At 40.2% G+C, this 10,294-nt stretch overlaps 2 pseudogenes; both read right to left on the bottom strand.

Annotated features, from left to right (window-relative positions):
* Positions 1 to 702: 702 nt before the first annotated feature.
* Positions 703 to 3,816, bottom strand: LOC149158749 (uncharacterized; annotated as a pseudogene).
* Positions 3,817 to 6,914: 3,098 nt separating this feature from the next.
* LOC149158748 (uncharacterized) lies at positions 6,915 to 10,028 on the bottom strand (annotated as a pseudogene).
* Positions 10,029 to 10,294: the final 266 nt, after the last annotated feature.

Genomic DNA, 10,294 nt, shown 5'->3' with positions numbered 1-10,294 from the left:
AGAAGAAGAAGCAGTCATTTGTATTACTGAAAACAAGTTCTTACATAAGCCAAAATAAACTCTGTTTCTCAAAAACATCCAACCCTTTCTCTATCTCTGTTTCAGCTATTTATAAAGTTCTTCTACCTGACTCCCATTCATCTGAGGGGAACTCGAAGTCCTTTTCTAATGACACCTATTCATCTTTAAACTAACTAATAAAAGACACTTACTACTAACTGACAGCTCTAGAAACCTAAAACAACTAGGATTCTAATCCTACATCATGCTGGACATAGTATTTATTACAATCAAGATTCATTCTCTGCCAAGTGGATTACTATAGCTGTAGCTTTGATGGCTTTAATTACAATGAACTTCGTTCTTTGACATCTGCTCTCCTTCTGGCGGTGGTTGTGATAGCATGAGAAGAGTATGCAATGAACAAGCTAGCTTTGGATACTGGATGCATTAATGGTTCAATAGTATTCGGATAAAACCCCTGTTTTTCCGGTCTTTGTCTTCCACCACTCTTCGAAAATGTAGCAGCATGTCCCCAGCTCTTTAATAACCCAAGGTATGGAACGCTGCCATGTTTCTTATGTGCTGTAGGCTGTATTGATGGACAGGTGTCTCTCTTTCAAAATTCCCGCTCACAGTATCACAATAGCTGCTCTGCGTTTAAAATCACTACCTACAGCAGTTTCGCAGTTTCGTAGCGCGTTACGAAACTACTGAACTATTTGAAATAGCTTGCTCTTCATCAAGATTTGCAGCATCTACTGTCGTGTATTTTCCAAGTACTTCTTGCTTTTGTCTCCAACAATACCAACACATTAACAAAGCTGAGGCAATTACTGTTACACCTGCAGCAACACCAAAGAGCACTAAACCATGTTGCTGGAACCATGTCCTTTTCGAAGATGGCAAAATCTTCCAGCTCAATAGATGGTAAGTTCCAAAGGCATCACGAAGATGAACTTGATGTCCATTTAAAAGGGAGATGATTGTCTCTGCAGTATTGTTTGTCATATGATTACTAGTGTCAGCTGGCAAAACGGCACATTCAATTTGTAATGTATCTCCTCTGTTACTGACATTTAGAATATTAACCTGTGTTTGCTGATCAACAGCAATTTCCAGCTTCCGTGCCATATCTTCTTTGAATTCAGTCACAAGGGACCCGGAAGCCTTAGGATTAACAGTCATGGACATGTATAGTTCTATTCCTCCAATTTCCCAATACACTCCTTCGTTTATTGCTGATGGAGGTAAAGCAGGTGGCCAAACATCCATGCTATCACTAGAATTCTTTTTTCCAGTGTGTGACTTTGCAGGTACTGGTGGTATACTATCACTTGAATTTTTTCCTTCAGAGTTTGACTTTGCAAGCGGCGGATGTACAGCTGCCTGTAATCTCTCCCATAGTTCAGAACAATTAGTCCTCCAAAATCCTATCTTTTCATTGGCCCGATCATAGGTTACGAGCATGTTGCGGACCACAATACCACCAAGAAGAGTAGTGGGATCTTTTCCATTTTGGAAAATTCCCAGGCAGTAAGTACCATGCACTTTGGAATGCCGGAATATGTAATTTTAAGGAGCCAATTGAACTTTTTGGCCATTACCAAGTAGCAAATCAATTTGTGGAAAATGTTTGCTGAGCTGTGAAACATCTCTTCCAGCACCAGAAAAGCAAATGTCAGGATATGATGGATCTGGACCATAAATTCGCTTGAGCGAATGAAGATGCTTTATCACAGTATCTCTAAAGGCTACAAAAGTTGTTTCTGGTAGGTAAGCATATGTATTTCCACTATCCCATACAGTACCATATCTATTGTTGAATACTTGAGGATCCAAGGGCAGTGGATTACCAGAGACGCTTATTCCTTTCAGATATATATTGTAGTATGGACTGTTTCCATCCCCACACTGCGATTTGGATTTGATGTGGAGAACACCATGTCTGGAATCTCTCCCATCATAACATAAAGAGGACGAATCGGCTATCACACCATGCTGAACAAGTTGATCCATGATGCTAAGCTGACCGCGGCCAAGCCCCATAATTCCATCTGCATGTTGATGATAGAGGTCACCAGTTTCCGAATTTTCACACCCAAACACTGCACGTTGTGGCGGAAGTGCACTATCAACACCAAAAGACAGCATATCCTCTCCAAGTACACCGCTGATACTTTAAATATGCAAAAATAACTTGAGGTGGAGCTGACCATCTTGTATTTGGAGGAGTAAATTCTGGATCATATTGCAACAGTTTGATCAAGGTGGAATGACCTTGACTAATAAGACCACTTTTCCGGCAAAGAGAAGCAAATTTCGACCATGTGTCTATGTCCTTTGTCGGTGGAAGAACTAATGAACGAACAGCTAGTACCGTTTGCCAAATCTTAACATTTCGTTTGTCAAAAGCTCATCACTGACACGTACACGATCCCACAACCATGTATACTTGAAGATGACATATGCACTACCTTTTAGTCGATAACCAGCTTCTACTTCATGAGAGGAATTCACACTTATACAAGCATTTTTATCCTGAGAAACGTTCTTATCATCATAAAGAGCCTGAAGAACCTCAGACAACGGTGGAGCTGACATCATCGCCTTGATATCTTCAATCTTATCTGAAAGATCTGACATTAGACCTTTAAGCACATCAACCTCATCATCCACGGCAGTTGTAGCCAGTGTACCAGTATGGAGATCTCCCTCGGGAACATTATTTGTCTGTGCATATTTGCCAGAACTTTCATCTTTGGATGTCTCAGCTTCATTTGTATACAAGCTGGGATCTTAAATAGCTTAGTGCATCTGGGATCTTGTTCTGCATCTGTAGAGCCAAACATATCTTAAAACATAGTTGTGAAATATGACGACTGTTGGGTTCTTCCAAGCGTTCTAATATAGAAAGAGCTCTCAAGTAATCACTTGCAGAAGTCTGAAAATCCTCTCTTTCCAATGATGCATCTTTGAGATGACTACCTTGATGCTAATCGAAAACAATTATGCACCGCTTCAAAAGACCAACATACAAACCTGGTTCAAATTTGTCTTCCTTCATTTGCGCATGAACGGAATGATCTATAACACCCATCTCCTTCAATATTCTACCCATCGTTCGCTTGTCCCCATGGAAACCAATTGTCGGCAAAGATTGTTGACTCAAGGAGTTGAAACTGATTCTGATATCAGGGTACTGATTTTCTGCAGAATTAGGTACAATTCCATTACAGAGACGAAGAATCTGCTCTTCTGGAAAATTAACCTTCTCTACAAAGCTCAAATCCTGCTTGTCAGATACAATTTTCATAACTTGAAAGATAGAGACCTCTGAATCCTTGCTTGAGGCTTAATCAGCGGCAGTCTGGTTCGGTAACTCAGGTTGAGGGCCTTCAGAATTCATAAACGTGATTGGGGATTGGTTACTGGTGGTAACCGTTTGTACTAGTGAACCCAGCGTCTCATTTGGAATCAATTTTGTAGGGCTTTCAAATACCGAATTTATCAATGCACTTGGGTTTTGGTTATTGATAAAATTGTATGAGGTGGTGAATACAGTGTCTCATCTGGAATGGCTTTTGGGTAGCTTTCCATTGCCGATTCTATCACGTTACAATAATCATGCTGTAAAGACGTCGAGTCCTCCAGCATCTCTTCATTCCCCACCCATATAGTATCATCAGAAATAACAAATTCAGGCCCAGAGAACATTTCTTCTTTATTTGTAGGTGAAACAGGGCTATTCTCTGCTTCCTCTGTGATTCCGGTGTCTAAGACCTCAGGTGAACTGAGAATTGTCTCCTCCTCCATTTCATTAGGAAAAGGGATACCCACCACCCATTGTAAGTAAAGATAATCTGCGGAGAAGAGACGAACCAGAGTTGGTAACATAAGGCGAGACAGTACACCCTGCTACAATTTGGTTGTGAGGTTCTGTTGAACTTGGAAGCCCCGACAATTCCAAAGCAATGAAATACGTGAGAGGATAAAATTGTGACAATAATTATAATGAATGTGTATGGTGGTTTGGGAATAACTTGTGCCATTCTTCGCACCGCATCCCAATTCCATCCTCCGCCTTTTAGCACCTGGAACTGTTTCTAACACACGTGTTGTTTTACTGCCCCATGCATTTGGCAAACCATTCGCCACAAATCCTCATTTTTTTTTAACTGATAAAGACGCTTGCAAGCTAATCCAGCACTGTGACACGTTGAGTCAGATGTTCCCATAGAATCCATAGGAGACAGAGGTGATATTCGCACGAATTCCCCATTTCGTAGCGCAGTTAGTGCAAACTCCGTGTTTTTCGCTACAAAATCACCTAAACCGAGCTGCGTTGCGAAACTGATAGAAAGGATTTATGTGCTTTTGACAAACAATCGAACTTCTGTGAAAAATTTAAAAAAAAAATTCTTGAGTGATAACAGTGGCTCCACTTGGGATAGTGTGCTCCTGCAGTACACTAAGAACATGCAGATCCAGTGCCTTATCCATTTATGACAAACAGAAATTTGCTTGACAAGCATGACTGTAGGAGAAAGAAAGCTACTTCTACTGAAAAATGCTCAGTTGACCTTGAGCTTATTTGCATTTACCTACCGACCTACCCTAACAATTTCAACTTCTTTCTGCTCAATCAATATGAAATTTCCAATGTAGCCAATCCTCTGTTTTATCTGATATTTGAGTTTTTTTACTGCATCGGAGTTCAGAGCCACAATGATATTGTGATGACCACTGCCACTGAAATTGCCTTTGATCTTCATAGAAAAACTGAAAAACTTGAGAGTAAAACTCTTCCATGTAGTCAGCTACAGGATCCCAGAATATATGATCAGCTTGATGATTCTTGTAACTTTCAGGTTGTGCAAACTGATCTTTAACAACAATGTACAGCTCCTTAAACGTGAAAGAGAAAGGAAGTGGCACTCTCTCCTTGTGTTCTGCAGAGAAAGGAAGCGGCACTCTCTCTCTCTCCTTGTGTTCTGTCATAGAAAGCTTCTGAAAATAATGATCATGATTATGAAGACTGTATGCCTGAATTTGTTCTTCCAAACCTTTAATGTCTTTCTCAATGTCCTCAGCAAATTCATCCAAAAATCTCATCTTATCCTCTACCTTGCAGTCAAAGGATTTTAGATATGAGGACAAGGACAAAGAAAAATATTCATTTGTTTCTTCTTTACTATGATCATTATTCCATTGTTTAAAACCTTCAACTGAGGGAGAGTCTGCCACCACCTCTGACCTATCTATCCATTCCTCCAAAAACATGAGCCAAAGGTCTTGAAATGACTTAATGGATTTGGCAGGAAAGCTTTCAATCCACCGTTTACATTTCCCTTGAAGTGAATCATAGAATAACATAATGCAAACATCCTCATGTTCAACTCTAAGAAGCTCTGAAAATTCACAAAAATCTGCTATATGCTTCAAGGTTAAACTCAAATCTTCTCCGTTGAATTTTGGACCATTCCTTAGAAAATATGCATCCTTGGGAAAATGATTTGGGAAACCATGAATTCCTGAAAAATCTATGCATGCATACCTTGAAATAAGAATGGTAACATTTGGGTCCTTCAAAACTCCAGTGGAATCACCATGAACCTATGAATTTCGAATTCTTCAACAATGGAGTCGCCAGGGTAGTTTTCCAGCCTCAAAAACCTTCTAAGCTCCTGCTACCTTCAGAAGTTCAGCTTCATGATTTCGGGAAAGAATAATCTTCAGGCTCCCGGCAGACGCACCAAAATGTTATCACAAAATCAAGCACTGAAGGCTGCTAATCAGTCAGACTCTGTGTAACTATTTCAAACCAGACTTTTGACTAAGGCTTAGCCTCCTTAGCCTGAGAGGGCTCTCTCAAAGGGGTTATTGATTTTAAATATTGATGAGATGGCTAACTCTTGCAAAGTAAATTTAACATATAAATTGGCTGGACAGACCTTACAAAGATTTCCATTGGGCTCATGGAGTTAATCATCATTTCAGCAAACTATAAAACCACTCATTCATGGAAGTCAGGGCATGTAATGTTTAAATACTCAAGACACCTCTCAAATAAACCTCAACTTACAAATACACACAGGAAATCAGAGCAGCAGAGTGAATTCTGAGTGATTGTGTATCTATAAAGTTGTAAAACATAAAGGATAAAACAAAACACATATATCTTGAGCATCTGAAACAATGTATGAATCCTGAGAAGAAGAAGCAGTCATTTGTATTACTGAAAACAAGTTCTTACATAAGCCAAAATAAACTCTGTTTCTCAAAAACATCCAACCCTTTCTCTATCTTTGTTTCAGCTATTTATAAAGTTCTTCTACCTGACTCCCATTCATCTGAGGGGAACTCGAAGTCCTTTTCTAATGACACCTATTCATCTTTAAACTAACTAATAAAAGACACTTACTACTAACTGACAGCTCTAGAAACCTAAAACAACTAGGATTCTAATCCTACATCATGCTGGACATAGTATTTATTACAATCAAGATTCATTCTCTACCAAGTGGATTACTATAGCTGTAGCTTTGATGGCTTTAATTACAATGAACTTCGTTCTTTGACATCTGCTCTCCTTCTGGCGGTGGCTGTGATAGCATGAGAAGAGTATGCAATGAACAAGCTAGCTTTGGATACTGGATGCATTAATGGTTCAATAGTATTCGGATAAAACCCCTGTTTTTCCGGTCTTTGTCTTCCACCACTCTTCGAAAATGTAGCAGCATGTCCCCAGCTCTTTAATAACCCAAGGTATGGAACGCTGCCATGTTTCTTATGTGTTGTAGGCTGTATTGATGGACAGGTGTCTCTCTTTCAAAATTCCCGCTCACAGTATCACAATAGCTGCTCTGCGTTTAAAATCACTACCTACAGCAGTTTCGCAGTTTCGTAGCGCGCTACGAAACTGCTGAACTATTTGAAACAGCTTGCTCTTCATCAAGATTTGCAGCATCTACTGTCGTGTATTTTCCAAGTACTTCTTGCTTTTGTCTCCAACAATACCAACACATTAACAAAGCTGAGGCAATTACTGTTACACCTGCAGCAACACCAAAGAGCACTAAACCATGTTTCTGGAACCATGTCCTTTTCGAAGATGGCAAAATCTTCCAGCTCAATAGATGGTAAGTTCCAAAGGCATCACGAAGATGAACTTGATGTCCATTTAAAAGGGAGATGATTGTCTCTGCAGTACTGTTTGTCATATGATTACTAGTGTCAGCTGGCAAAACGGCACATTCAATTTGTAATGTATCTCCTCTGTTACTGACATTCAGAATATTAACCTGTGTTTGCTGATCAACAGCAATTTCCAGCTTCCGTGCCATATCTTCTTTGAATTCAGTCACAAGGGACCCGGAAGCCTTAGGATTAACAGTCATGGACATGTATAGTTCTATTCCTCCAATTTCCCGATACACTCCTTCGTTTATTGCTGATGGAGGTAAAGCAGGTGGCCAAACATCCATGCTATCACTAGAATTCTTTTTTCCAGTGTGTGACTTTGTAGGTACTGGTGGTATACTATCACTTGAATTTTTTCCTTCAGAGTTTGACTTTGCAAGCGGCGGAGGTACAGCTGCCTGCAATCTCTCCCATAGTTCAGAACAATTAGTCCTCCAAAATCCTATCTTTTCATTGGCCCGATCATAGGTTACGAGCATGTTGCGGACCACAATACCACCAAGAAGAGTAGTGGGATCTTTTCCATTTTGGAAAATTCCCAGGCAGTAAGTACCATGCACTTTGGAATGCCGGAATATGTAATCTTAAGGAGCCAATTGAACTTTTTGGCCATTACCAAGTAGCAAATCAATTTGTGGAAAATGTTTGCTGAGCTGTGAAACATCTCTTCCAGCACCAGAAAAGCAAATGTCAGGATATGATGGATCTGGACCATAAATTCGCTTGAGCGAATGAAGATGCTTTATCACAGTATCTCTGAAGGCTACAAAAGTTGTTTCTGGTAGGTAAGCATATGTAGTTCCACTATCCCAGACAGTACCATATCTATTGTTGAATACTTGAGGATCCAAGGGCAGTGGATTACCAGAGACGCTTATTCCTTTCAGATATATATTGTAGTATGGACTGTTTCCATCCCCACACTGCGATTTGGATTTGATGTGGAGAACACCATGTCTGGAATCTCTCCCATCATAACATAAAGAGGACGAATCGGATATCACACCATGCTGAACAAGTTGATCCATGATGCTAAGCTGACCGCGGCCAAGCCCCATAATTCCATCTGCATGTTGATGATAGAGGTCACCAGTTTCTGAATTTTCACACCCAAACACTGCACGTTGTGGCGGAAGTGCACTATCAACACCAAAAGACAGCATATCCTCTCCAAGTACACCGCTGATACTTTAAATATGCAAAAATAACTTGAGGCGGAGCTGACCATCTTGTATTTGGAGGAGTAAATTCTGGATCATACTGCAACAGTTTGATCAAGGTGGAATGACCTTGACTAATACGACCACTTTTCCGGCAAAGAGAAGCAAATTTCGACCATGTGTCTATGTCCTTTGTCGGTGGAGGAACTAATGAACGAACAGCTAGTACCGTTTGCCAAATCTTAACATTTCGTTTGTCAAAAGCTCATCACTGACACGTACACGATCCCACAACCATGTATACTTGAAGATGACATATGCACTACCTTTTAGTCGATAACTAGCTTCTACTTCATGAGAGGAATTCACACTTATACAATCATTTTTATCCTGAGAAACGTTCTTATCATCATAAAGAGCCTGAAGAACCTCAGACAACGGTGGAGCTGACATCATTGCCTTGATATCTTCAATCTTATCTGAAAGATCTGACATTAGACCTTTAAGCACATCAACCTCATCATCCACGGCAGTTGTAGCCAGTGTACCAGTATGGAGTTCTCCCTCAGGAACATTATTTGTCTGTGCATATTTGCCAGAACTTTCATCTTTGGATGTCTCAGCTTCATTTGTATACAAGCTGGGATCTTAAATAGCTTAGTGCATCTGGGATCTTGTTCTGCATCTGTAGAGCCAAACATATCTTAAAACATAGTTGTGAAATATGACTACTGTTGGGTTCTTCCAAGCGTTCTAATATAGAAAGAGCTCTCAAGTAATCACTTGCAGAAGTCTGGAAATCCTCTATTTCCAATGATGCATCTTCGAGATGACTACCTTGATGCTAATCGAAAACAATTATGCACCGCTTCAAAAGACCAACATACAAACCTGGTTCAAATTTGTCTTCCTTCATTTGCGCATGAACGGAATGATCTATAACACCCATCTCCTTCAATATTCTACCCATCGTTCGCTTGTCCCCATGGAAACCAATTGTCGGCAAAGATTGTTGACTCAAGGAGTTGAAACTGATTCTGATATCAGGGTACTGATTTTCTGCAGAATTAGGTACAATTCCATTACAGAGACGAAGAATCTGCTCTTCTGGAAAATTAACCTTCTCTACAAAGCTCAAATCCTGCTTGTCAGATACAATTTTCATAACTTGAAAGATAGAGACCTCTGAATCCTTGCTTGAGGCTTAATCAGCGGCAATCTGGTTCGGTAACTCAGGTTGAGGGCCTTCAGAATTCATAAACGCGATTGGGGATTGGTTACTGGTGGTAACCGTTTGTACTAGTGAACCCAGCGTCTCATTTGGAATCAATTCTGTAGGGCTTTCAAATACCGAATTTATCAATGCACTTGGGTTTTGGTTATTGATAAAATTGTATGAGGTGGTGAATACAGTGTCTCATCTGGAATGGCTTTTGGGTATCTTTCCATTGCCGATTCTATCACGTTACAATAATCATGCTGTAAAGACGTCGAGTCCTCCAGCATCTCTTCATTCCCCACCCATATAGTATCATCAGAAATAACAAATTCAGGCCCAGAGAACATTTCTTCTTTATTTGTAGGTGAAACAGGGCTATTCTCTGCTTCCTCTGTGATTCCGATGTCTAAGACCTCAGGTGAACTGAGAATTGTCTCCTCCTCCATTTCATTAGGAAAAGGGATACCCACCACCCATTGTAAGTAAAGATAATCTGCGGAGAAGAGACGAACCAGAGTTGGTAACATAAGGCGAGACAGTACACCCTGCTACAATTTGGTTGTGAGGTTCTGTTGAACTTGGAAACCCCGACAATTCCAAAGCAATGAAATACGTGAGAGGATAAAATTGTGACAATAATTATAATGAATGTGTATGGTGGTTTGGGAATAACTTGTGCCATTCTTCGCACCGCATCCCAATTCCATCCTCC

The sequence above is a fragment of the Pinus tabuliformis genome, chromosome 5_2 (assembly GCF_031772625.1).
Source record: "Pinus tabuliformis cultivar Carrire ecotype Pingquan chromosome 5_2, CPIR1, whole genome shotgun sequence".
Lineage (NCBI taxonomy): Eukaryota > Viridiplantae > Streptophyta > Pinopsida > Pinales > Pinaceae > Pinus > Pinus tabuliformis.
This window is presented reverse-complemented; position numbering and strand designations above follow the sequence as displayed.